This window comes from Anolis sagrei, chromosome 2 (genome assembly GCF_037176765.1).
Source record: "Anolis sagrei isolate rAnoSag1 chromosome 2, rAnoSag1.mat, whole genome shotgun sequence".
Lineage (NCBI taxonomy): Eukaryota > Metazoa > Chordata > Lepidosauria > Squamata > Dactyloidae > Anolis > Anolis sagrei.
The window spans coordinates 259933421-259958138 of record NC_090022.1 but is presented as its reverse complement, the minus strand read 5'-3'; the positions used below and the strand labels follow the sequence as shown (position 1 = coordinate 259958138).

The window sequence follows — 24718 nt, the reverse complement described above, 5'->3', positions numbered from 1 at the left end:
CAGAGTGAGGAAAAAAGTAGTCAGAGAAACAGGGTGAGTGGGGATTCTAGGCAAACTGCCAGTATCCTAAAATTGTCAAATAACCAAGTGATAGAATTAGATATGACATTTGTTCTTCCTCTTCACAGTTATGTTGATTGCATTGAAGAACAAGTTGTCCCTTTCTTTAAGACAGTCATCTATTTGCTGGAGGCTACCACATGCGTACTCTCAGATACAGATATGATAGTTAATTGGGCCCACTGCAACCCATTTCTCTTCTCTTGTTTTTTGTTTTTATCTTAATTCAGAGCACAGACATCAAATGCAGCAGAGTGACAAGTTATATGTAAGAGGTGTGCAGGAAACGTCAGGTGTGCTTAACTGAACCATTACCATGTCCAGAGGGTAATGGTGTTCTGTTTTGAGGTGGGTTTTTTCTGTTTTTCCTCATGCTTTTCTTGCAGAGAAGGTAGGTATTACTGCTGGGGTTTTTCCCCCTCCAGAAGTGAAATGATTTAGTGGTCTAGCTAAAACTAATTTATTAGTGAATTTCACACATTTGATTTCTTCTACTAAGATTGTTCAGGGAGCTTTCTTGCCATCTCTGCTCTGATTTTGTGTTAGCTTTACTTTTTGCACCCACTTTAGCAAGGTGGTATTAGAGATTAGCACAGAATGATAATACTAGCTCAGCCAGGTGCATCCCAAATGTAAAGAGATTAATTGTATGAGTTTTCACTACAGGAGATACATCCTTACTATGTAAATGGTGTAATATATTCCTCCTTGACCTTGAACAAATTTGCTCAAAAAAGAACTAGAGACACTGCAGTGCAGATTTGTATCATTCCTGCTGAATAACCTGAATAAGGTTAAAAAATTTAATATGTGTGCATACTGGAAAATTCCAGCATTCATGTATAAAACAAATGATTGCCCTCAAGATGCTGAGGGTCACAAAAACATGCTCGTGATGTCTACATGTGGAAATTCTTACTGTTTTTAATTGTCTCTTCTTCTGTCTAATGATGTCTAAATGACAAATGGCAGAAATGTTTATTTTAAGACAAAATACTTCAACCTCAGTTTACCCCCTGTAACCCCCAATTATATTAGCTCTACAACTTTGTTGATGTTCACACAGAGAATAAGTGTCTCTTTCCACATTCTATTTCTAGAAACTCCACTGTGGGATTTATTTTCCTGATACAAAGAAGGGCAAGTATTTTGAATCAGTAAATAATATTTGCAGTTCCTTATTTGTATTATTTTGCTATTTCTCTTGCCTGGCAGCAATTCAGAATATACATGTCTAGCTGATTTCTGTTAATGAAGAGAAAGTTTAAGCATTGTTTATGTCCTAAATAGAAAGCTTTTTTATATGGGAATTGTCTCCTACCAGCACATTGTGGCATGTACACATTCAGAAAGGCATACCAATCAGAGTTATCACATGCCAATCAAAATGTTGCAGAAGGAAACAGGGACATATGCAGCCAAGCAACATCAGAGTGTGGTCAAGATGACAAAAATTATCAATGACGATGAACATAATCTAGGAGAGACTGAAGCAATTTGCTTTTGTCTGAGCCTACTGAAAAGGACAAGATTTCTGCTCCATCCTCAATTCTTCTTCCTGTTGAATTAACTGAAAGCAAACTACCTGTGGGCTTTGAACTCTGTTATAGCAACTGAAGTAAGCTGAGGACAAGGGGGGGGGGTGTTAAGAGAGAGAAACTGGCATGTTGAAAAAGCAGCTGAAAAAGTGGGATGCCAGAGGGTTACCCTGTACACACATGTACATCTCTAGAAATTTGAATCGGAAAATCAACCCAAGAAACATGGGTTGATTTTTCCACAGGTAAATGTGAGCACTGTACCTTAACTCTTACAAAGAAAGGAATTATCCCTTTCTTTGACAAAAGGCAAGAGCTTAGCCTGTCCTGGGAGAACCCCAAAAAAGCAGAAATCCCCTCTATTCTCTTTGATATGACACATTTTCTCACCCTTTTGAATGCCTGGGTGGGGAAATGTCATGGTGGACCCCTGAGGCAGCACTGGTACTTTTCTCGTTTCCATAGAATAATGCTCCATGTATCCACGGGTCATATTAAAATTCATAATTTTACCTCTCAAACTTGACCTTGGCTTTTACACGAGGTTGCCTTATACATGAATAATCAGGATTGTCATGCCAAATTGGAACAGTTCAGAGGTATGCCATCACTACTCAGGTAAGTTGTCCTAAATTGATATTTTATAATTCACAGAAAGGGAATAAAAAAATTATTATGTGTTACTTTCATCACCACAAAACATGAAAATGAAATCTGAAATATACATACAAATATACATATGCTGCTAAAAACACAATGTATAGCAAGAAGGTACAATCATCTACAATCTCATTGGATTTTTTTTTTCTTTGCTGGGACAGAGTCAGCTGGAGCCCATCATATGACACAGGGCTACTTCTGGCAGGGCTCCATTGAGGTCGGTCCTGGTAGTGTGCTGGCATATGTGAGGATATGTGACTACCTATTGAGGAAGCCAGGGACATCCAGGAAACATAGTGGGATGGCAACCCACAGCCAAGTATGGTAAAGGGATCAAGTTGAGTGCTGCCCCATGGCTTTCTATGCTGTCCCTTGTCTTCTGGACCTCCATGTGATGAGATCATTAACATTTCAGCAAAAGGGGTGCTACAATGCATGCAGTATAACCAGTCCTCCTCATGTTTATTGAACTGGTTGATGTGAAGGAAGGAGCTAGGCAAATCTTGGTAACAGCAAATCACAACTTGGTGAATTTTGCCTAGGATACTAAACTAAGGCTTGTCTCTGATAGAAGAGAGACAGGAATAAAATGATAGAGAAGAGCTGTATAGAAGTTTGGAGACTTGCAAAATATAGAATAGTACAAGGGTTAATGTTTGATATACTAGTAAACCTGTATCAATAAACTACTACTTATTTGTTCTTGTTTTACAATTGTGTCCAGCTGTCCTTGTGAAATTTTGATAGAGTCTGGTTATGCTTACTACAGTGAATCCACAGAACAATTCATCCATTGGTCCACATTCAGGGCTCACTTTAAGTCACAAGTACCAGATCTATGGAAAGTTCACTAAGTGGAAAGGAGAAAGTAAATGGCAGAATCCCAAGATTCTGGAACAACAGGGCCAGCCTGGAGAGGATATCCATCACAGCTTGATTTTGTTTTATTCCAATTCCTAAACCAATAAATGTGCATAGTACTGTAGTTTTAAGTCTTTTGGAGTCATTTGAGTTCTGCGGGGCTTCTCTTAGGTAAGATAAAGTCACAATCAATATACAGATCATGGTGTAGGGAAATGCTTTCAGCTTCAGAGACAACCCTGATTTCTGAAAAGTTCTCATGGACCACAGAAAATACTAGCATGTTGGCATTATTGTATCCCTTTTGCAACAGCAAAGAAAAGATACTGGTTTTCCAGTATCCTGTGCCAATTTGAGTATCTAATGGAATTTTTTAGGATATTGCTTTCAATAATGTTACTCATATATAGCTAGTGCCCACCTGCAATTTTGAAACTGTGCTTCTACATTGCATGGCAATGCAGCTCCCTTTTGTTATTTGCTGAAGTTGCAAATTCTGCCCTAAGAATGCTTAATCCCAGTAACAGAGGGTCATAGGGCAGAAAAGGAACTGTATCTGAAATATTCCTAGCATGGCCTGATAAGAAATGCTGCCATAATGCACACTAGCAATTAAATAGAAGTCTGTACTTCAAGGATATCATCATGACCTTTATAGTCCTGGAGTTATCTATTCCATGCAGCTGTATCTCTTTTCCTGCATCATTTGTAGTTTAGGAAGAATAAAGAAGGCACCTATACCAGGAACATTCCAAACAGGCTCAGTCAGATAATAACACCAAGTAATCCAAATGTGTTTACCGTTACTTTGATGTTAAGCCATCCTTATAAGAAGAGTTGCTGTTTTACCATTGAACAACACTGAATGTCCAAATAAACCCTGCAATTCCAAAATTACATGCTAAAGCATTTCACCAAATCCTCTTCTTTCATGCCATCAGCTCTTGATTAAAAAATATAGTTACTCATTTGGATAATAAAACTTCTATGCATTGTACACCACAGCTGACCTCTATTTATTTTTATTTTTCTCATGACCTACTGTGACTTTCACATTAGTATCTCTAACAGGAAGCATAGCCTAAATTTAATGTGACATTCATAGTAGCATAGGGATTTTCAGTCTCTCCAGTACTGAAAATCTTGTTCAGGAGTTAGGAACATAAAGGAGAAATTGTGGTCTTCCTGCTTGCACACAAGGGTGAAGCAGCAGCATTAAATATTGGCCAGACACTTCTCAAGAAGCAGTTTCTTTTCTAACTGTAGATAGAAATAAAGGCTGAAAATTGTGATCATATACTTCCCTACCCATAATGTAATGCACTTCATTATCTGACATTATCAGACATACGTTTTCAGTCAGTGACAAAAGTCAAACTCTCTTCTTTTTCTTGCAAATTGTACAATTGCTTAAGAAGTATTTTCACCCAGCATCCACCCTTCTTCTTTGCTCATTGATTCTGGGGCAATTTCAATAACACTATTTTGCTTTCCTGGCGATTATGATGCTTCTAGAATTTCCTCAGGACTATCATCTGCACCTATATCAAGAAGTCCCTTTGGTTGCTTAATGCCTGTACCTGAAAAAGGTTGCTACAGCGAAACAATGGTTGAGAGGATACCATTAGCCTACACTTTTGTTGAATGCTGCTAGCTACTTTCACTGCATCATTTAGCAGCTAATGGCTTCTCTGGGCTTGTCCACATTAGTAAAAAAAATCGCATATTCACCCCAAATCTTCTGGTAAGCATTTGGAGTTTTTGGCCATTAACCTGACTTCGATTATCTGATAGCTTTGTGGCTTTCTAGATAGCCAGACTGGGTCTGTTTTGGAACAATCTGTTATCCTCATGCACACTGCTGATCATTGCAAGGGAAGGGATGGGTTATACATGTGTTGCTAAGACTGCTACTAACTGGCCATTGAGCATGTGGCTATCACACTATTAACAAGAAGGAGGGCATTGCCACTTGTCTCCACATAATCACACGTATGCCTTATTATGATCTCAGCAGATGCAACAAGCAATGACTAGGTGTTTGCAAGGAGCTCCTTGGCCAGTGAGAAGCGGTGGTGGTAACATACAGACAAGAAAACAGTCCAGTAGGGCCAATGCTGTCTTGGCCCTCCTGGACTGCCTGGGCACAAATGTGCCATCACAGTCAAGCCAGGTTCATTTAAGTACATAATACTCAGGACCAGTCCTGGATTAAGTGGCCAGTGTAGACACAGTGTATGTCAGCATGGCAATGAATCTGCTTCCAGTTTTATCCTGAATTTTAAAAGAACTTTCCAAAATAGTTCCAACACTTTTGATAGCTCCTTAAATTTCAGAGTAAGAGCCAAATCAGATTCATGATCTCACAAACAAAAGAAAACTAACAGCTGCCATTGTCTTCATTTTTTCTTCCGGACGGCATGATCTATCGTCATAGTGGCTGTCCTTCCAAAACATTGGTTATTCAGTACCTTATTCTGTATGGGTCTCAGCTTGGCCCTTTGCTGTGCCTCTTGAAACTCCTTTCAGATAAAACAATACCTCCTATGTCTTTTTAAAAGCCAAAATAAAAACACCATAATGGAATCAGCATTTTCAGCTTTGAAATGTTTTAGCTTTTAGGATAGCATCTCTCCTTGTGTCAGAGAGAACCATTCTTTTCCTGACAGAGGGAGACCATTATCCCATGTAAATGTTCAATTCATGTTGTGTTATCTCCTAATTACTTCTAGTTTTTATCTTGACAGCAATCCTCTTTGAAGAAGTCGAAGTGCTAACTTTGCATCAGTCTGCTACAAGGAAGCAATATAACAATGACTGCTGAAATAAAGCAAATCATGCCATCATTTAAATTAATGCTGCAATCCAGAGCTAAAAAGCAATTGAAGGAGAGTAGAAATGTTCATTAGACATCAATAATGCTGCTAATATTTTTGATTCAGGGCTGCATTCATATTGATAGAATTATAATGGCTTAAGGGTGAGGGTCTTTTTTAAGCGAGAGGCTCTGGGAACCCAAATTTGGGCACAATATCCTGCATGATATTCAAGTACAACAGCCATCATCCCTAGCTAGAATTACCTACGATAGGCAATGTAATCCAGAAACATCTGGGGGCATATACCAGATGTATAATTTATTATTTAGGTATAATTTATTATCTAATTTGAATTCATTATAATATCTCTCTGAAGGAATCTTCACAGGCCGGAAACATCAGCACTGAAATTCTGTTATTTTCAAGGTTCAAAACAAGGCCTAATTTTGAGCAAAAAAACTGATATAGTTAGATATGTTATTGATTTGTTCGTCATTGTACACAAAACAAAAAACAAAACAAAGCAAAACAGTATGCAGGGTTGGCAAATATTGCCAAAACTAGGTTGTAATATTTCATACAAGGCCAGAAATAACTGATGTGGGAAATTTAGTGGATGGGGTTTTTATTTGTCGTGTCAGGACAACCAGTCAAATTATTACATTTCTAACAGTGGATGGGATGATCCTGAGTGAATGGTCTACCATATGTCTAAACAAGTAACTGTGGTGTCATAAACAACTTTTACAAGACACGCCATGGAATATATGTATAATGGCAACTGAAGCATGAACTGGGTTCTGCTCATGCCGAGAATAAAGCCTCAAGTGCAAATCCCCATTAGACCAAAATATTTTGAAGAAGATTTATGTTCATTTCACATAAACAACTTTAAAATGAAAACATCAGCTTATTTTTAAAATTTTAATACACTACTTTGTAAATAAATTGTATGATTTTTAGTGTTAACTGCTTTGTCTTCTCCTTTGGTAGAGAAGACAGCCCAATTACAGTGCCATATAATCCAGTTCAATGCAGTTCAATCTGGATTTTATGAGTCTACACTGACCATAATGCAGTTCAAACAGCAATTTATGGCAGTGAAGATGGGACTGAAATGAGATATAAGTACATATAATGATAATGATGATGCCATTTAAAAACACACACACATAAATATTTTAAGTGTATATCTTAAATTGTTGGAAATCCAGAAATATATATATATATATATATATATATATATATATATATTAAAAAAATTAATTACAGCTATTGCATATAAGCTACCAGTCTTTCTTTTCTATTGAGTTAGGCAACAAAAACGTATACCACTGGGTGGCAGCACAATAAGCACTATGTTGTGTGCCATCAAGTCATACCTGTAAATGAATTCAGCATCTTAAAAATGGGCCATCTAGAATTTGACTAATTATCACATTGAACCAAATCTAATGCTTTAAATCAGATTTAAAGCATTAGAATCTGCATTGTATGTAGTAAGAATCATTCAGTCATTCGTTTTGCATGCCTACATTCTTTTAAAATGAATACAGGCAGTCCCCAGGTTACGGACAAGATAGGTTCTATAGGTTTGTTCTCAAGTTGAATTTGTTTGTAAGTGGGAACAGGGACATTTTTAAAGTGTTTGATTTGACGTCTGTGTGCCTGTTCAGAAGATTTCACCTCGCTTTCTGTTCCTGTGATAACTGGATTTTGAAAAATTTGGCTTGTTGTGGAAACAAGGATTGGTGATAAAGATTAAGCGGAGACACCTTTTCCCCATTATAACTCTTTCAGGAGTGAATTTCCCTTCCTAAGGTTAGATTTCTCTCACTTCCTGTTGTCTCACACCTGTTTGTAACTATGAGTCATTTGTAAGTAGGGTGTTTGTAACTCAGGGAGTGCTTCTACTGTAATATTTTCAGTTATTCTACCTATTTCCCAAAAGTTGGCTTTGATGCTGTTCTTTAAACATGAGTATAATCTTCATAATAAGGAGATGATGTTTGAAAGGCAATATCCTGGGAAATAAAATAAATATTTTCTCATTATAATACCATATGTTGAACTTTCTGAAATACTTAAAGTAATAAAAATTATTATTTCCATGTTATGTTCTTCCAGCACTTTGTATGCAGCACTATTCTCAGTCAACCCAATCAAAATATTAGTCATAACCAAAGAAAGGTGCTGGGAGAACAACTTTTCAGAGCTGAACATGTCCAGAAGAGACCTTTGATATGTTGGTTTTCTCTGAGAATTATGTTGCTAGTGCCAGATTTTTGTACATCACACTTACTCCGACGTAAGGGAAAATCTCACAAATAGATTGTGTGCATGCTTCAGGGGTGAAGTATGAATTATTGAGTAAAGACTGTCATTGAATCCTGTGGAGCAAGGATAGGTTCTTCTGTGTATAATCTTGACAGCTGTGCATGCTGGGAAAGTTTAATAGGGTTTCTGAAAAAAACTTTTTAGAACAAGCAAGTCCATTCTATAATCTTCTGAAAACTACCTCTTTTACATTTTTAACATCACTTTGTTTATCCATCCATTGAATTTATCTCCTGCATTTATTATAAAACCAATTCCCATTCTAATGTCCTTTAACATACTTTTCCCATCTATTAAACAACTTCTTGCTAGCAATACTCATAATTATGTTTAACTCCCAAGTATAGCTATATAAAAATCTGATACTGTCATTTGCATTATTATTCATGAAGCTGGTGCTTAAATGAATAGGTTTGCATTGTGATGTGAGGTTTTCGGAAATAAGCTTCAAAACAGTAACAGTTGGTGCCAGCCTCTAGCCATGCAAACAATGAGGTACCAGTTGTGAATCAATGGGAAATAATGGCCACTGTGCAAAGAACCATAAGTCAACAATCGTGTACAGCCCATAATAATGAGCTGTCAATCAGAGAGAAGAACAAAAACAAGTTCCCTGGTCAGAACAGTTTGTTTGCAGATAAAATCAATATACATATCATATGCAAGTATAAGCACATGCATGAATAGGATTATGTATCACAAACTCTATGTTTAGATAGTAAAAAAGACCAAAAACTGCAGGACAAGAATATCAAGAGAGACAGAATGCATATTAAAAGGTCTCATGTTGTCTCTAGTATCTCCAGACCATAACTTTGAATGTTGCCTACTTGAAAGCCTTTAGAGCTGCAAACATTCTAAGTTGCTGTCCCAAATGTCTAGCTCAATATAAAGCTGTTTCCCATGTTTCTAAATAGTAACCAAAATCCATTACTGCAATCTTGTTTATTCCGAACTGCTTTGAGCTCAGAGAAAATGTGGGATGCAACTTCCAACTATTTTAATCCCATTAGAAAACCCCAGAAAAGTCATGCCATTCTCTCTATTAGCCTTTCTTGGCCATTTTTCCCCAGGTAGCAACAAGCCACACCTAAAAACTGTCAGGCCATCAAAGGCTAATCAAGGTGGCCAATTGAAACAGACAAGAGTTCTTTCTCCCACCCTGGACCTTCCACAGATATATAAACCCAATTTTCCTAGTTTCCGACAGACCTCACAACCTCTGAGGATGCCTGCCAGAGATGCAGGTGAAACATCAGGAGATAATGCTTCTAGAAAATGGCCATACAGCCCGGAAAACCTACAACAACCCATTAAAATCCAATTTTAAAATCAGTTGCTTAAAAACCATTTCAGGACACCATTCTATAATTGCCTCATTCCACTGCCCCAAAGGCTTGGTCCCACAGCCAGGTCTTCACTATCCTTCTGAAGGACAGGAGGGAGGGGGCTGATCTAATATTGCCAGGAAGGGAGGTCCATAACCGGGGGGGGGGGCAATCACTGAGAAGACCCTGTCTCTCGTCCCTGCCAAACATAACTGTGACAATGGTGGGACCGAGAGCAGGGCCTCCTCAGAAGATCTTAGTTTTCACAGTGGTTCGTAAAGAGAGATGCGTTCGGACAGGTAAACTGGGCTGGGGCTATTTAGGACTTTAAAGGCCAAAGCCAGCACTTTGAATTGTGCCTGGAAACAAACAGCCAGCCAATGGAATTGATGTAGTTGGGTGCTCCCTATATGCCACCCCAGTTATTAACCTGGCTGCCTCTGAACCATCTTCAAAGGCAATCCCATGTAGAGCATGTTGCAGTAGTCTATCCTGGATGTAATGAGAGCAGGGACCATCATGTTCTTGTTACCATAATGATCTATCCTTCTTGACAAATAGAGAGACCCCAGTTTCTGAACCATCATCCATCCCTGCAAAAAGACATATTGCTAACATATTGCTGTGACAAGATAATGATCTCTTGTTATAAGATAGAAGGTTAAGATGACATTTTCTAAGCAAGAGGAAAACTTTCTGTGTGCCACGTAAGCAATGATGCAGATTATATCTGCTATAGATAAAATGGTTTTGCGTACATTTAATGGAAAGCGTCATACTGCCCAAGGCTTTTTTTTTTATCCTACCCAAGATTTCCATTCTTTCAAGTACACCACTCTACCATTTTCACTTGTGAAACCAAATCTCTTCTTTCTATGCATGAAATCTAAAACCATAGATGTTGGTCTTATTATCTGTGGAGTCATTTTATCAAGTGCAATTTCAATTTGTAAGCTTAATTTTTCTCATAACAGAAGACATTATTGCTTGCCTCCATCATTACCTCATACATCATACCAAGAGTTTATTAAAGCAATATTTCACATCATTCTATTAAAACAAAATGTTTTCCAAGCAGTCTATAAGAGGCTTTGGGCAGACTATTCATACTGCCTTTTTACATGTTTGGGTTCAGTGCATGCAGTCATGTTCAGGATTTCCACTCTGTTGTACTAATTAAAGGAAAACAACATGTTCTGAAGCTTGGTGAAGGATGCAAGGGGAGTTTTCCACAGTGTTTCATTTATTTTCAACAGTTCCATTCATTTCCCCTGGAATGGACTACATCCAGAGTTGATCACACTTGTGCCAGGTGCTTTGAACAAAGTGTCAAGAATTTTAGAGTTGGTAAAGATAGAATCAGCATGGTGTTGTGGTTTGAGCATAACTAGGACTCTTTTTGTGTAGAGCATGCATGGACAAACTTTGGCCCTCCAGGTGTTTTGGACTTCAACTCCCAGCATGCCTAACAGCTGGTAGGCTGTTAGAATGGTGGAAGTTGTAGTCCAAAATACCTGGAGGGTTAAAGTTTGCCCATGCCCTGTGTAGACCAAGGTTCAAATTCCCCACTTGACCATGGTAATCCATTGGGGTTCTTGGGTGAGTCATACATACTTATCCCAAGAAAACTTCATGAAAAGTTCACTTTAAGTGCCTTATCACACCAGAGCCTAAAGAGTAAGCAAAGAATATTCATTCCAATTGAAATTCTGTGGCTGCCTCTTGCAGAATTCCAAAGCTTGTAGTTTAGGGGAGATGCCTTTAAAATGCTCAGCCAGGGAGGACCTGGATCTCATTAATTCTGCAGGAGGCAGCCACAGAATTTCAGATGAAATACTCTTTAAGGTCTGGTGTGAGCCATGTTGTTTAAATTTTGTTAGTATGGATGCATTGTTGTTGTATTTAGGCACTGAATATTTGCATTTTATGTTTGGAATCCACCCTGAGATAGAGCAGAATATAAATAAAGATTTTTTATTATTATTATTTGAAACACAACAAGATTAGTACACAGTGAACAAGATGACTATGCTGGCTGTTGTATTGGATCACGCATCGGACACTTTCCAAGTTGTTTTTGTTGTTGTTATTATTATTATTATTATTATTATTATTATTTTACTGACACAAAAACACTGTATGCCATAGTAAACGAGATATATATGCTGGATTTCGTATCAGAAAAGTCGAACACTTTCCAAGTGTTTAGGACTGTGTGATGTATTTTCAAATGATGCATGCAGATCCAAGTAAGATGGCCTTTTGCAGTTGACAGATCATGATTTTGTCAATGTTTATTGTTTCCAAATGCAAGCTGAGATCTTTTGGCATGGCATCCGATGTGCCAGTTACCACTGGGACCATCTGCACTGGTTTATGCCAGAGCTTTTGCAGTTTGATTTGGAGGTCCTGATAACAGCTGAGTTTGTCCTGTTGTTTTTCTTAAATGCGACTGTCACCTGGTATAGCGACATTAATAATTCAAACTTTTTTCTTTTCTACAATTGTGATGTCTGGTGTATTGTGTTCCAAAACTTTGTCAGTCTGGATTCTTCTTCTTCTTCTTCTTCTTCTTCTTCTTCTTCTTCTTCTTCTTCTTCTTCTTATTATTATTATTATTTCGCCTTAAATTGAAAATGACCAGAAGGCACAAAGCAATATTTATCCTTTGCTCTGATGTAAAACAAGAAATTTATCCACCCAATCTATCCTTGCTAGACTTGAGGGGCAAAGGAAGGTGAAGAAACATTTACTACAAGGTGGGAAGTACATCTATAGTGCCAAGAAGCTCCCTCTAACGCTCAATCTACTTTGTATCTTAAAACCGTTAGCTCTGATCCTACCTTTTGGTCAGTAGAGAACAGGCCTGTCTTTTCTTCATTGTGGCAGCCTTTAGGGTATTTAAAGAATGTAATTACCCCTCAATCTTCTCTTCACATGGCTGAACATGTCCAACTCCTTCTACTTATGGTATTTTGTTCTTTTATCCTCACAATCTGGCAAAAGGAACCAGGGTGTCATTGCAACAGGGAGAAAAAAGGAACTTGGAGTCTAGGACATAATGTAAAGAGAGTGAAGCTTCCCTGCCCCTCTCCAATAATGAGGGAATGGGGAAAATACTATTAGAAACATTGCCTTATTTTTCGTGATTTAAAAAGGCTTGTGAAAGCTGGCATATTAGATAGCTATATCTAGAACCTGGGTCAAATGTGATGCTTTACTTAAAATATTTTGTCATGAGTTAATATATTAGAAACGGCAAAGAAGCAAACCATTTGCTGGTACATTCAACCAATGTTGTGCTGATTTTTAGAGGGGATATTATTCTATTACTAATTTTTTAAAAAGTTAATTTGGCAAAACTGGCCAAAACGTATGTGTGCATGTATGTACTGTATGTGTGTGTGAATGACAGCCATGAAATACTGTCATATCCACTAGGTGGCATATGATGACCATGGTTAATATAGTATACTGCCACAAAACCCCCCATTCATAGCATAAATAAAGACTAGCATTATTAATTTATACCATTGCATCCACTCTTCCTCAATATTTGTTTAGCCAGCTGTTTCCTCTAATCCTGCTTAAACACCATTGATTAAAATCCCAAATACATTCCGATTTTTTTTATCCCAAAGAACATTTTGTTTCTTAAAGATGCTTTTTCAAGTACCTAACTCTACTTGAACTGCTGACTGTGGAGCCAGAATGTCTAAACATTCTTTAGAAGAAACAAGAGAAGTTTGTGAAGTGAATATGATCTACTAAAACATCTTCCAAATTTCTATATTTTTCTCTATACTTTGATAGACTATCTTTTTGATTTTCACAGGAAGGCTCTCACACTTTGATAAACTTAAATCAACAAATACGGTACTCAAAGGGGACTAAAGTTCTTCCTATGTAATAGAATCTGCCATGTGTAGTGCACATGAAAAGTTCTTGGTTAGTGAAGTTTCTCCTAGGTAGAGCTTGGAAAGTATTTTTTTTAAAGTAATCGGTTACAGTTTGACTTCAAGGCTTGAGACAGAGTTAGCGACCATTGCAATTTTAAAAAGCAAGTTGGTACTTTTTAAATCTAAAATAAATGGATACTTGATACTTTTAGTTTCCTAAAAATATTTTAATACTATAAACCACTAGAAATAGAAAACATATCACAAGGTAGAGCCATGTGATTATTGTAGGTATAAACATAATATTGAAAAGTTGTTCTTACCCCACAAAAGGAATAATTCCTTAATGAGATATAATCACAAATGTATTTATACTTTAATTATTGCAGAAGGAATTCATTTCAAATGATTCACTATATGTTACCAGTTATTTGCAAGTTCTGCCATTAGAGTGTTAACTTTAGCAGAGATGAAGGTATGAGCTCTTTCTGAGGTGGGAAGGATGGGAAGGGGCATGTCCAAATTCAACCTTACATTGTCACCATTCACACACCCCTTTCTTCCCAAGTGCTAGCTATGGGCAGGTTTATTTCCCTTTCCAATACACATGTATTCACTGTAGTTCTTGGCTCAGATAGCTGCAACAAAAATTTTTTGTACAAATATTTTCTCATTTATGAGTTGCAGACTTTTCCGTAATATGTTTTATTGACATCTGTGCTAGGGGAAAATGCTGGGTGAGGAAGGATTTCTCATAATCATATGGTGTTCCCATGGCCAACAGCATACGTTGTCAAGTCTGATAGAATCCAGATTCATTGCTGCAAACCTCTATACTAGATAGCCCATCCCTGATAACTGAGCATAAAACAAAAATCACCTCCACCAAACTCCACTTATTTCAGATAATCAGAAAGGGCATTAACCATGCTGAGCATTGAAGAAGAAAAAAAACAAGCAGAGGAGAGATGCAGTTACTTTTAGCACTGTAGTAATGGGTTGTCATAAAAATTCTTGATTCTTTTCACAGCTGACTACAGTCTAAATTGTTGTTGTATAAGATCTGGCTACCCTCCTGAGTGCAGATTTTTCTCCTGATTATTTCATACCATGCATTTACTCCAGTATGTGTGGAATAGCCACATATTTCTCTGTTTGCCCTCTTTCTCAGCTGTGTATTGTCTTGCATATCAGCTCTCCCATCATCAAATCCTAATATTTTCTACAACTTATCACCATGTGGTTGTTGCTGGATTACCATGGTTATGTATGTAATTTACTCATAAATATTAGGAATAACTTATTGACGGTAAGACCTGTTTGAGAGTGGAATATGTTGTCTTGGAGTATGGTAGTGTCTCCTTCTCTTGAGATTTTAAAACAGAGGCTGATGGCCATGAATTGAGGAAAGAGTTGTTTGACTGTATAATTCTACGTGGCAGGTGGTTGGACTGAATGGTCCTTGTAGTTTCTTTCAACTCTGATTCTACTCTGTTGACCCCACTTGCTCTAAATCCTAAGTTTTGACCCCTTTATAACCTCATACAAGCATTCCATCAGCCTTCTAGCCCCCGAGACCCATCGGGAAGAGGGGAAGGGTCAAGGAGAAGGGGAGCAGCATCTACACTGGTGCCAGGCAATTTGCAGGACTAGTTCAAGAATCACTAATAAGTGAAGAAGCAAACTTGATGAGAAGGCATTACCTTCCCTTAGTCCCAGATCTTACATTGCTCCCTCAGGCAACGCCAGAGCCCCTAATTCTCATGGTGATAGCTACAAGAACCCTAGAGACGCTTTTCCTCTGTTCTGAAGAACTTTCTGACTGTGAGATCTGTTCAGTAATTGAACCCTCTGCCCTGAAGTATGGTAGAGGACCCTTCTATAGAGGCTTTTAAACAGAGGCTGGATGGCCATCTGTTGGGGGTGCTTTGAATGTGATCTTCCTGCTTCTTAGCAGAGGGTTGGACTGGATGGCCCAAGAGGTCTCTTCCAACTCTATGATTCTATGGTTCTACGTGTCACTCCCTGCCCCTCTACTGGCAGAAGCTGCAATTACAAATGCAGCCTTTTACACTCTTTTCCTTTTCCCCTCCTCTCTGTCTTCCTTCTTTTTTTGGAATTGGGCCAATTCTGCTCTCCTCCCTGTGTTGCATCTACCACTCTCCCTGTATTATCTACTACCAGGGCTTCTGTTATGAACATGGATGGAGTGCAATGAGGGATGTGCCCAGTTTAGTAATGTGATGGGGTTGGTTTTGAACTTTGGAGGTAGCAGCAACAAGTGAAGGGTATATTAATTCTGTCCCTGTGTTTCAACTGTGAAATATTTTGTTACTTTGGCCTAGCAACCACTCCCCTCAGTACACACATAGTCTCATGGATCTTTCCACAACTCGCTCCCATCAAGACCTGGTGTAACATGAACAAACAGGATGGGAGTGGTCTTCAGTAAAGGTACCAACTCAGATTTTGATGAATGAGCCTGGTTATGGCTGAAATTGGAGGACATGACAGTGTATGATTCACTTTGTGGCAGTTACACCAGCATTAAATGAGAGACAGAGAATTCATTCTTGCTCCTCGATTTGCTTTGCAAATGCCAAGGAAGGTGAAGATCAGGAGCGTTAGTGCACAACTGCTAATAACATGACTGTTCAGCCACATTCTTGAAAAGCAAAGATTCAACAAGGGACACTAATTCAATGTCAGCAGTGCCTCTTTGATGCTATCTTGGTTCAGGATTGAGCTAACCTAGGGCCCTTCTACATATGGCGAAACCCTCGGAAGTAACCGGATTAAAAGGAGGGATGTGTGCGGCTAAATGATATTTAGCTAAAGTGTTGGCAGAATTGGGTTAACAGCTGAAAAGCACATGTTAAAAAGGTGTGCTTAAAACCTGATTCTGCCTGAAAAATGTATATCTCTGAAACTCTTGACAGTTCAGCTGTATATCCCTGCAGTCATGCAAAACATTTTCTTTTCCCCCTTGTTGACTGTTCCAGTGTACATGCACTTTTGAAAAGTTCAAAATAGCTGATCAGGCTGTCACAAAATAAGGTCACATACACACAGGTGGCTCAAGGGAAGCACAAGTGGAAAGCAATTAGAACTCTCCGAAACCCTTTCTTCTACATTTTGTAATATTAAACAGAACCTGAATTAAAAATGGGCAAAGAGAGAGATAAAAAGTTGTTTCTGTTTACATTAAGATATTCACATGTGCACCTATGTCCAGTGCATAATGGAGTGATTTTTTTTAAAAAAAAACTTCTGCTGGATATCCTCCTTCCAATCTCAATCTTGATCTGATTCAAATGATTGTTATGAGGATGGCCGGGGACCATTTCCCAGAACTGACAGGTCTGTGTGTGGAATTGCTGTCAGGTCCCGGGATCTTTTGCCTCAGATTTTAAATGCACATTTTGGTGCTGTCTGGAAGTGGCCCTGGTCAGGCACTGAGGAAGAGCCTCTCTCCTCTCCTCTCCTCTACTCGAGCCCATTTCTAGTCACAGGGGAAGGTATTCCAGACCAGTTGACACACTTAATTCTCTCAGCCCATTTATGGTTACACCTCACATCTCAGAAATAGTTCACATATTCCCTTAAACCAATTGGCACAATTAATCTTGAAAACACCAGTTCTAGCAGCATTTTATTAGGAATGGAACAATTCACCAGAGGTCAATCTGAACTAAAATAAACCTCATAACGTTGAAAGCAGTGTTACTCAGGCTGGATCTACACTGGCAAATAATCCAGTATATGATCCCAGATTATCTTCTTTGAACTGGATTATACACTGCTATATAATCGATCTCAAAGCAGATAATTTGGGACCAGAAACTGAATTATATGGCAGTGTAGACGCAGTCTCAGAAATTATCAGGAGAGGCCCTTCTCTCAGGCTGGATCTGTACTGCTCTACATCCCAGGATTTGATCCTAGAACATCTGCTTTGAACTGGATTATATGAGTCTTTTACTGCCAGATAATCTGGGATAAGCAAATAATCCAGGATCAGATCCTGGACTACAGGGCAGTGTAGATCCAGCCGGAGTCCCATCACCATCAGGAGCATGGTTGGTGAGAATACAAGAGAGTGTTTTCACAGTACCTGCCACTAGATTCTGAACTCCCTTCTAAGGAAAATCAGAAGAACCTTCTCCCTGTTGTCCATCTTCTGTTAACAGGCTAAAACTTTTTATTCAGGCAGGCTTTTAAAAAAGAAATTTTAAAAGACTGGTTTAAGGGGTACGGTATTGTTTGAACGGAACTGATGTTAATAGCTTTTTATCTTTTTAATTACATTTTATTTTTTACTCAGGTCTAAATTGTTTTAATATTGTAAAAGGTTTCATTCTATTTCAATATTTTATTTTTGTATAATTAAATTTTTTTTTTCATTTACATTGTGAGCTTCTTTGGGTCTCAATTGGGGGAAGCAGGCTATTAATATTAATATCTGGCTCCCTCTCAATTGAGATCCAAAGCAGCTGACAATGTAAATGAAAAATATATTAAAATATACAAAAAGAACATCTTTTCTGGTGGATTTGTTTTGTTTTTTTAGTTATTTATGCCTAAATTAATTTAATCCATGCTAGATTCCTTTTTTCTAAAAAAAATTATTGTAGCAGTAAACATATCCCATTATAAATTATATAATGAATGTATTATTTATAATAATTGTTTCCTCAATGGCTTTTGGTTACCTTTTTAAAATAATTTTAATCTGCCTCATCTGAATCAGAACACAGCCACATGCCTGTGAAAATTTTTACAACAAGCATGTTTTTCTCATTAGAAACACAAGCATAAGAACATTATATTCTGTCTAAACTTGGGCATAAAGACTCATTAGTAAGACAGGCTCTTGGCACACATGTGCCACACAGCAGATGTTTCTTCATTGCATTACTGAAGGTTTTAACATTTATTTCTTTGAAGAGAGCACAGATCTAGTGCTGCATTTAGGGTTATTGTTTACGTATTTTGCAACTCTTGACAGTTCAAGAGTATGTAATTTAATAAGAATCTGTGCTCACTGAACTAGGGAGAGCTGTGCCATTTGACACTGGCTGGAGATCTGCCTCCACTAACAGAGCTTATCCACAATAGCATCTCAAGCTTTTTTTCACCATCATCCTGACGTAAGATCATTGTTTGACTGTTGCTGAGAGAAAGAGAAACCAGGGAGTTTTGTGTCCTGTCTCAGCAGTTTTGGAAACAGAGGTGATAGAATATAAATGCCTCCTATTGCTCAAACACTGAATGAGTTCCACCACTGTGACTCTTATTCTCCACAGGGCTTAACCCATAAAAACGGAATGCTTAAAACAACCAAAAACTGGGCCCCATTTATACTGCCATATAATGAAATTTTAGAATGCAGTTTAACTGCATTTAATTGCATTATATAGCAGTCTAGACTCATATAATCCAGTTCAATGCAGTTAAACTGCATTCTGAAATGGCATTATATGGCAGTGTAGATGGGACCTTGGTGAAAAGGAGATTTCACATTTACCTGCAGTCTCAGAAAGTGACCAGCTTGAAATTATATCATTCAAAAAGACAGGCATGTGTCTCATTCTTTCCTTGGAAAATAACAGAACCAAAAAGTAGTTAATTTTGGCTGCATTTACACCCAAATGAATTATAATTCTGAGAATTAACAATGAAAAATATTTAAAAGCACTTTGCAAATATACACATAGATAAATGTTGCTAATGTACAGAACTAAGGACTTCATCACATTGAGGCCAAGAAGCAAGGGGACAGTGGGGGACAGCAGGCAGTGTAAGGCTTCATCCCCTTATCTTTGGTGGTCGTGGGATGCCTTTCCACAGTGTTTCCCTGCTGTCATGGGCTTCCTCCCGCTTCCTCCCTGGCTTTTTCTATGAGGAATCGAGTGTATACCCGACTCCTCTGAGCTCTGCTTCACTGGGCTGCCAACAAACACAGAACCCAATGGAGCCCCACTGGAAATAGCCCTGCGTCATTTGATGGGCTCTGGGGGACTCCATGCCAACAGCATGCTGCCAGCACAAAGAAGTGTAGAGAAGGCACTTATTGATCTCAATGTGATGGGGTCCTAAATGAACCAAGCAACAGTTATCCTGAAGGAACTAGAATTAGTTGAAATCCAGGTCTATAAATTTAACAGCATATTCTTTCAGTTGATTACTTTCTGAGCAAACACAAAATGTAGCTTGAGAAAAAATGTGTATAATAATAACTTTCTTGGACAGTGAATTGCAAGACATACTGTGCCATATCATGCAGAATTTTCCACATGAGAATGACTGAAACTCATTTTGGGACTACCTTTGTTTTTTACAGTTCCTGAAAGTACTTACATATTGCACGTATTAAATATAGTTATTCGTTTTCCATTAAATTTTTGTCACAAATTGTAATGCAATTTGCAATATCTGAATTGTTCAGACTTCCAGAAACTAATTATTTTTAAAGGCACCACATTGAAACTATAACACATTCCTTTCCTACATACGAAATTCCTCCCAGCAACTTCCAAAATATTTTCCAGGTATTTCAGAACACATGTATATGTCCACAAACTTCACTGTACCTCTTACCTACAATGTGTAGCGAACAACAAGGAAAATAGTCATGAACATGCAATTAAGCCAATCCTAACTATACATTTTGGAATGTGAATTCATGATGCAGTTCATTTTATAACTTTGAGATAATGATGCTGTTGATTGACTGTTGTCATGTAGAGAAAGTTCTGAGATTTTCAGAACATCTCAGAAACTGTTCTCATTGAAGCTGTATTCAGAAGGAACTCAAGTGTTGTTCCAAGAACAGCAAACATTTAAGCCTGTGGTCTTTTTATGTCCCATGGTCATGTTGCATGCATAATATGGATTTGCATAGAGGTAATAGTTTGTGATCTCATGAAACTTTATCAACTGCAGGGGACCAACTGAACTTGTTGGAAGATTAAGCCAGAAGCTCCTATCCTTGTCAAGGTTTCCCCTATTTCTGTCTCTCTTAGAAAGACAATTACGGTATAAAAATAATTTATCTGAGAATCATTGTAGCAGATCACCTTGTTGACCATATGTTTCAAGTGTTTTGATGAATTGGACCCCCAATTCCCTCAGTTTTGGGCTCTCCATGTGAAGCAAGGATTGGTAAATGGGAGAAGAGGACGAATGAACAGTTAGTTTTGGATTTTAGCAACTCAGCTGGCATAGGTGCAAAATTCCAAATATTTCTACCAACAATGTGTTGTCAAAGGCTTTCATGGCTAGAATCACTGGGTTGCTCTGAGTTTTCCAGGCTGTATGGCCATGTTCCAGAAGCATTCTCTCCTGACGTTTCACCCACATCTATGGCAGGCATCCTCAGAGGTTGTGAGCCAGCTAACACCTCCAAACAAAGCATTCCCCTCAGGCAGGAAACAGCCAGGCTTTGAAGCTGCAAGGCCATTCAATGCTAATCAAGGTGGCCAATTGTGACATTCACACTTGCCTCAAGCAGACAAGAGTTCTTTCTCCCACCCTGGACATTCTACAGATATATAAACCCACTTGTCGCGTTTCTAACAGATCTCACAACCTCTGAGTATGCCTTCCATAGATGTGGTTGAAACGTCAGGAGAGAATGCTTCTGGAACATGGCCAGCCCAGAAAACTCACAGCAAGCCATCCCTACCAACAGTTGAAATTTCTTATGGGACTCTGTTTCTTTCCCATTTCCTTCAAGTCTGTTTTTGGACTCTCTAGACTTGTGCAGAACTACTCTTTCCTTGATCCATACTGGTTGAGGACAATAGGATGTATCTCCATACAGCTGGAAAGGAAGTGGGTTGGGGAACCTGCTGTCTTCAAACTAAAGGTACTTCAATGCAGTTTGACCTCGCTTTAACTGCCATGGCTCCATGCTATGGGATCCATGCGAGGGGGGTGTCAGATAGGTCACCAAAGACCATCAGAAAATACAGTATTTTCTGTTGGTCATGGGGGTTCTGTGTGGGAAATTTGGCCCAGTTCTATTGCTGGTTGGGTTCAGAATGCTCTTTGATTGTAGGTGAACTATATATCCCAGCAAATACAACTCTCAAATGTCAATGTCTATTTTCCCCAAACTCCACCTGTTTTCATATTTGGGTATATTGAGTATTCGTGCCAATTTTGTCCAGATCCATCATTGTTTGAGTTCACAGTGTTCTCTGGATGTAGGTGAACTACAACTCAAAAACTCAAGGTCAATGCCCACCAAACCCTTCCAGTATTTTCTGCTCGTCGTGGGAGTTCTGTGTGCCAAGTTTGGTTCAATTCCATCATTGGTGGAATTCAGAATGCTCTTTGATGGTAGGTTAACTATAAATCCCAGTAACTACAACTCCCAAATGACAAAATCAACCTCCCCCCGCCCAACCCCACTAGTATTCAAATTTGGGAATATTGGATATTTGTGCCAAATTTGGTCCAGTGAATGAAAATACATCCTGCATAGCAGGTATTTACCTTGCAATTCATAACAGTAGCAAAATTACAGCTATGAAAAGCAATGAAAATAGTTTTATGATTGAGGGTCACCACAACATGAGGAACTGAATTAAGATGTCACGGCATTAGGAAGGTTGAGAACCATTGAACTAAGGGTACTTTAATGCAGTTTGATCCCACTTTAACTGCCACGGCTCCATGCTTTGGAAGTTGGAGTATTGTAAGAGCTTTAGACTGCTTTATCAAAGGGGGCTGGTACCAACCAAACTATATCTCCCATGATACCACAGCATTGAGCCCTGAGATGCCTTTCCACTTTCAGAGGCTTTGAAATAGTATTGCTTCGGTTCTAATAAGCAAGGAATGAACTCAGGAAAGAAACTGGTGGAAAGGAAATAAGACATTTAGAAAGGGTAGACAGGCAACAACAAAAAACTTACAAGACTGAATAGAAAAGTTTCCTATCATCATCTCCAAACTCCTCCTAAAGTAAAGATAAAAGTAAAGGTTTCACCTGACATTAAGTCTAGTGGTGTCCGACTCTGGGGTGGCAGTGCTCATCTCCATTTCTAAGCCGAAGAGCCGGCATTGTCCAGACACTTTCAAGGTCATGTGGCCAGCATGACTGAATGGAGCGCTGTTACCTTCCCGCAGAAGCATACCGCTTCTACTCTCATTTGCATGTTTTTGAACTGTTAGGTTGGCAGAAGCTGGGCCTAATAGTGGGTGCTTACCCCGCTCCCTGGATTCAAACCACCAACCTTTCAGTCAGCAAGCTCAGCAGCTCAGTGGTTTAACCCGCTGCGCCACCAGGGGACCCCAATTCCTTCTACAAAAGGTTAAATGCTGTATCAATGTTATGAAATGGAGCCCCTGGTGGTGCAGTGGGTAAAAGCGCTGAGTTGCTGAACTTGCTGACCGAAATGTTGCAGGTTTGAATCCGGGGAGTGACGTGAGCTCCCACTGTTAGCCCCAGCTTCTGCCAACCTAGCAGTTCCAAAACATGCAAATGTGAGTAGATCAATAGGTACTGCTCCAGCAGGAAGGTAAAGGTTTGCCGTCATGCCAGCCACATGACCTTGAAGGTGTCTACGGAAATAGAGATGAGCACCAACCCCCAGAGTTGGACACGACTGGACTTAATGTCAGGGGAAAATCTTTACCTTACTAATGTTATGAAAGGCTCCTCAGCAGACAGGTAATGATGGAAATAAATTAGCTGTAAAGAAGACAGAAACTCCATCATGCTATATGACTCCAGAGCTTGAGAATGTTTTTGGACTACAGTTTTCAGAAGACAGGTCTCCTTCCTTCCTGCTCAGCCAAGGCTCTGGCAAGGGGCAAGGAGGTTGGCGACAAGCTCCTTCGTCACAGCTCTGGAGGTGAAGGAATGCGAGGGAGCCTGTGAGCAAGCCCCCTCCCTTCTTCCTCAGCCAAGGCTGGAAGCCAAGGCTCCCCAGCCCTGGATGGAGACGAGGGGCGCAGGAGCCTCCTTCCCTTGGGCTACGGAGGAACAGCCACCGCCTGCCGCCTCTGCACAAGTGACTTCCCCAGCCTCAGAGGAGGAAAGGAGAACTTCTCTCAAGTCCTGGGAATCTCAAAGCAAACGGGAGCCTTCCATTGGTTGAGAGAGGAGCCGCTGGACCGAATGTGCCCTTTCCCTGAGCTGCCCATCCCATTCCTTTCGACATGGTTTACCTTTCGCGCTGCTTCAAGGTGAGGATGCTGCCCCGCCAAAGAAAGAAAGGTCTCGAAACAGTTGGGGGCTTGAGAAGTTGGGGTGGGTGTCCTCAGCTTCGTCTGTCTCGGGTTTGTGTTCTCCTTTCCTCGCAGGCTAAAGGTGCAAGCCAAGTCCCGAGGCGAGGATGAAGTCTGAGGGTGAGAAAGCGCGCCGCCTTGAGTCCAATGGAAGCCCCACGTCGGATAAGAAGGCGACGGCGAGGAACAAGGGCCCAGTGGTCAGAGCTCGAGAGCAGCCGCCCTCCAAGGAAAGGAAGGGATGGGATGGAAGAGGAGCGAGTTGAGTCCCAGAAGCGCGCACCGGGCAGCGTCTCTCCTCCTCAGGCAGCAGCAGCAGCAGCAGCCTCTTTCTCCTCTTCTTTTCTCCTCCTCCTCTTCCTCCCCTCTGCCTCTCTCTCTCTCTCTCTCTCCGCCTGAGTCCCTCTCTCCCCTTTCCTCGGGGTCTTGTGGAGAAGGCGCCCTGCCCTTCTTGGCTCCGGCCCTGAAGAAAACACCCCTCACGCCACCTCCCGCCCCACGCCCCGGCTTTGACCACCGACTGGAAGAAGTTGTCAGAGTTTCTCTCTGTTTGTGTGCTTGAGACTCTGAAGGGATGCCTGGCAAGGCTAGGAGGGAGCGACACCTTCGAGAACATGATACTATGCTCAAGCTGGGCGGCTCTGCTCTCCTCCTGGCGCCCACCTCCTCCTTCCTTTCATTCTTTCCTTCCTTCTTCCTCCTCTTCTGGGGAAGGTGTGTGTTTATTGAAAGTAAACGGTGCAAGCAAGGGGAGAGATGCCTCTCAGGAAAAGAAAGTCGAAGTATTCACAAATCAAGGAACTTGAAAGGCACTACAGACCTCACAGACCTCTGAGGATGCCTGCCATAGATGCAGGCGAAACTTTAGGAGAGAATGCTTCTGGAACATGGCCATACAGCTCGGAAAACTCACAACAACCCAGCACTGAAGACTAATTCAACCAGCGGAGTCAGCCATTGCAGAACACTTGATG

The 24718-nt window shown here is 39.8% G+C and overlaps 1 protein-coding gene across 1 annotated transcript in view; it reads right to left on the bottom strand.

The window, feature by feature from the left end:
* HAPLN1 (hyaluronan and proteoglycan link protein 1) overlaps positions 1-24329 on the bottom strand; it is a 78446-nt gene extending 54117 nt beyond the window's left edge. Inside the window, exon 1 of the mRNA XM_060761737.2 lies at positions 23685-24329. The gene's annotated coding sequence lies outside the window, so the exon portion shown is untranslated. The remainder of the gene's footprint in view (positions 1-23684) is intronic.
* Between the last annotated feature and the right edge of the window lie 389 nt (positions 24330-24718).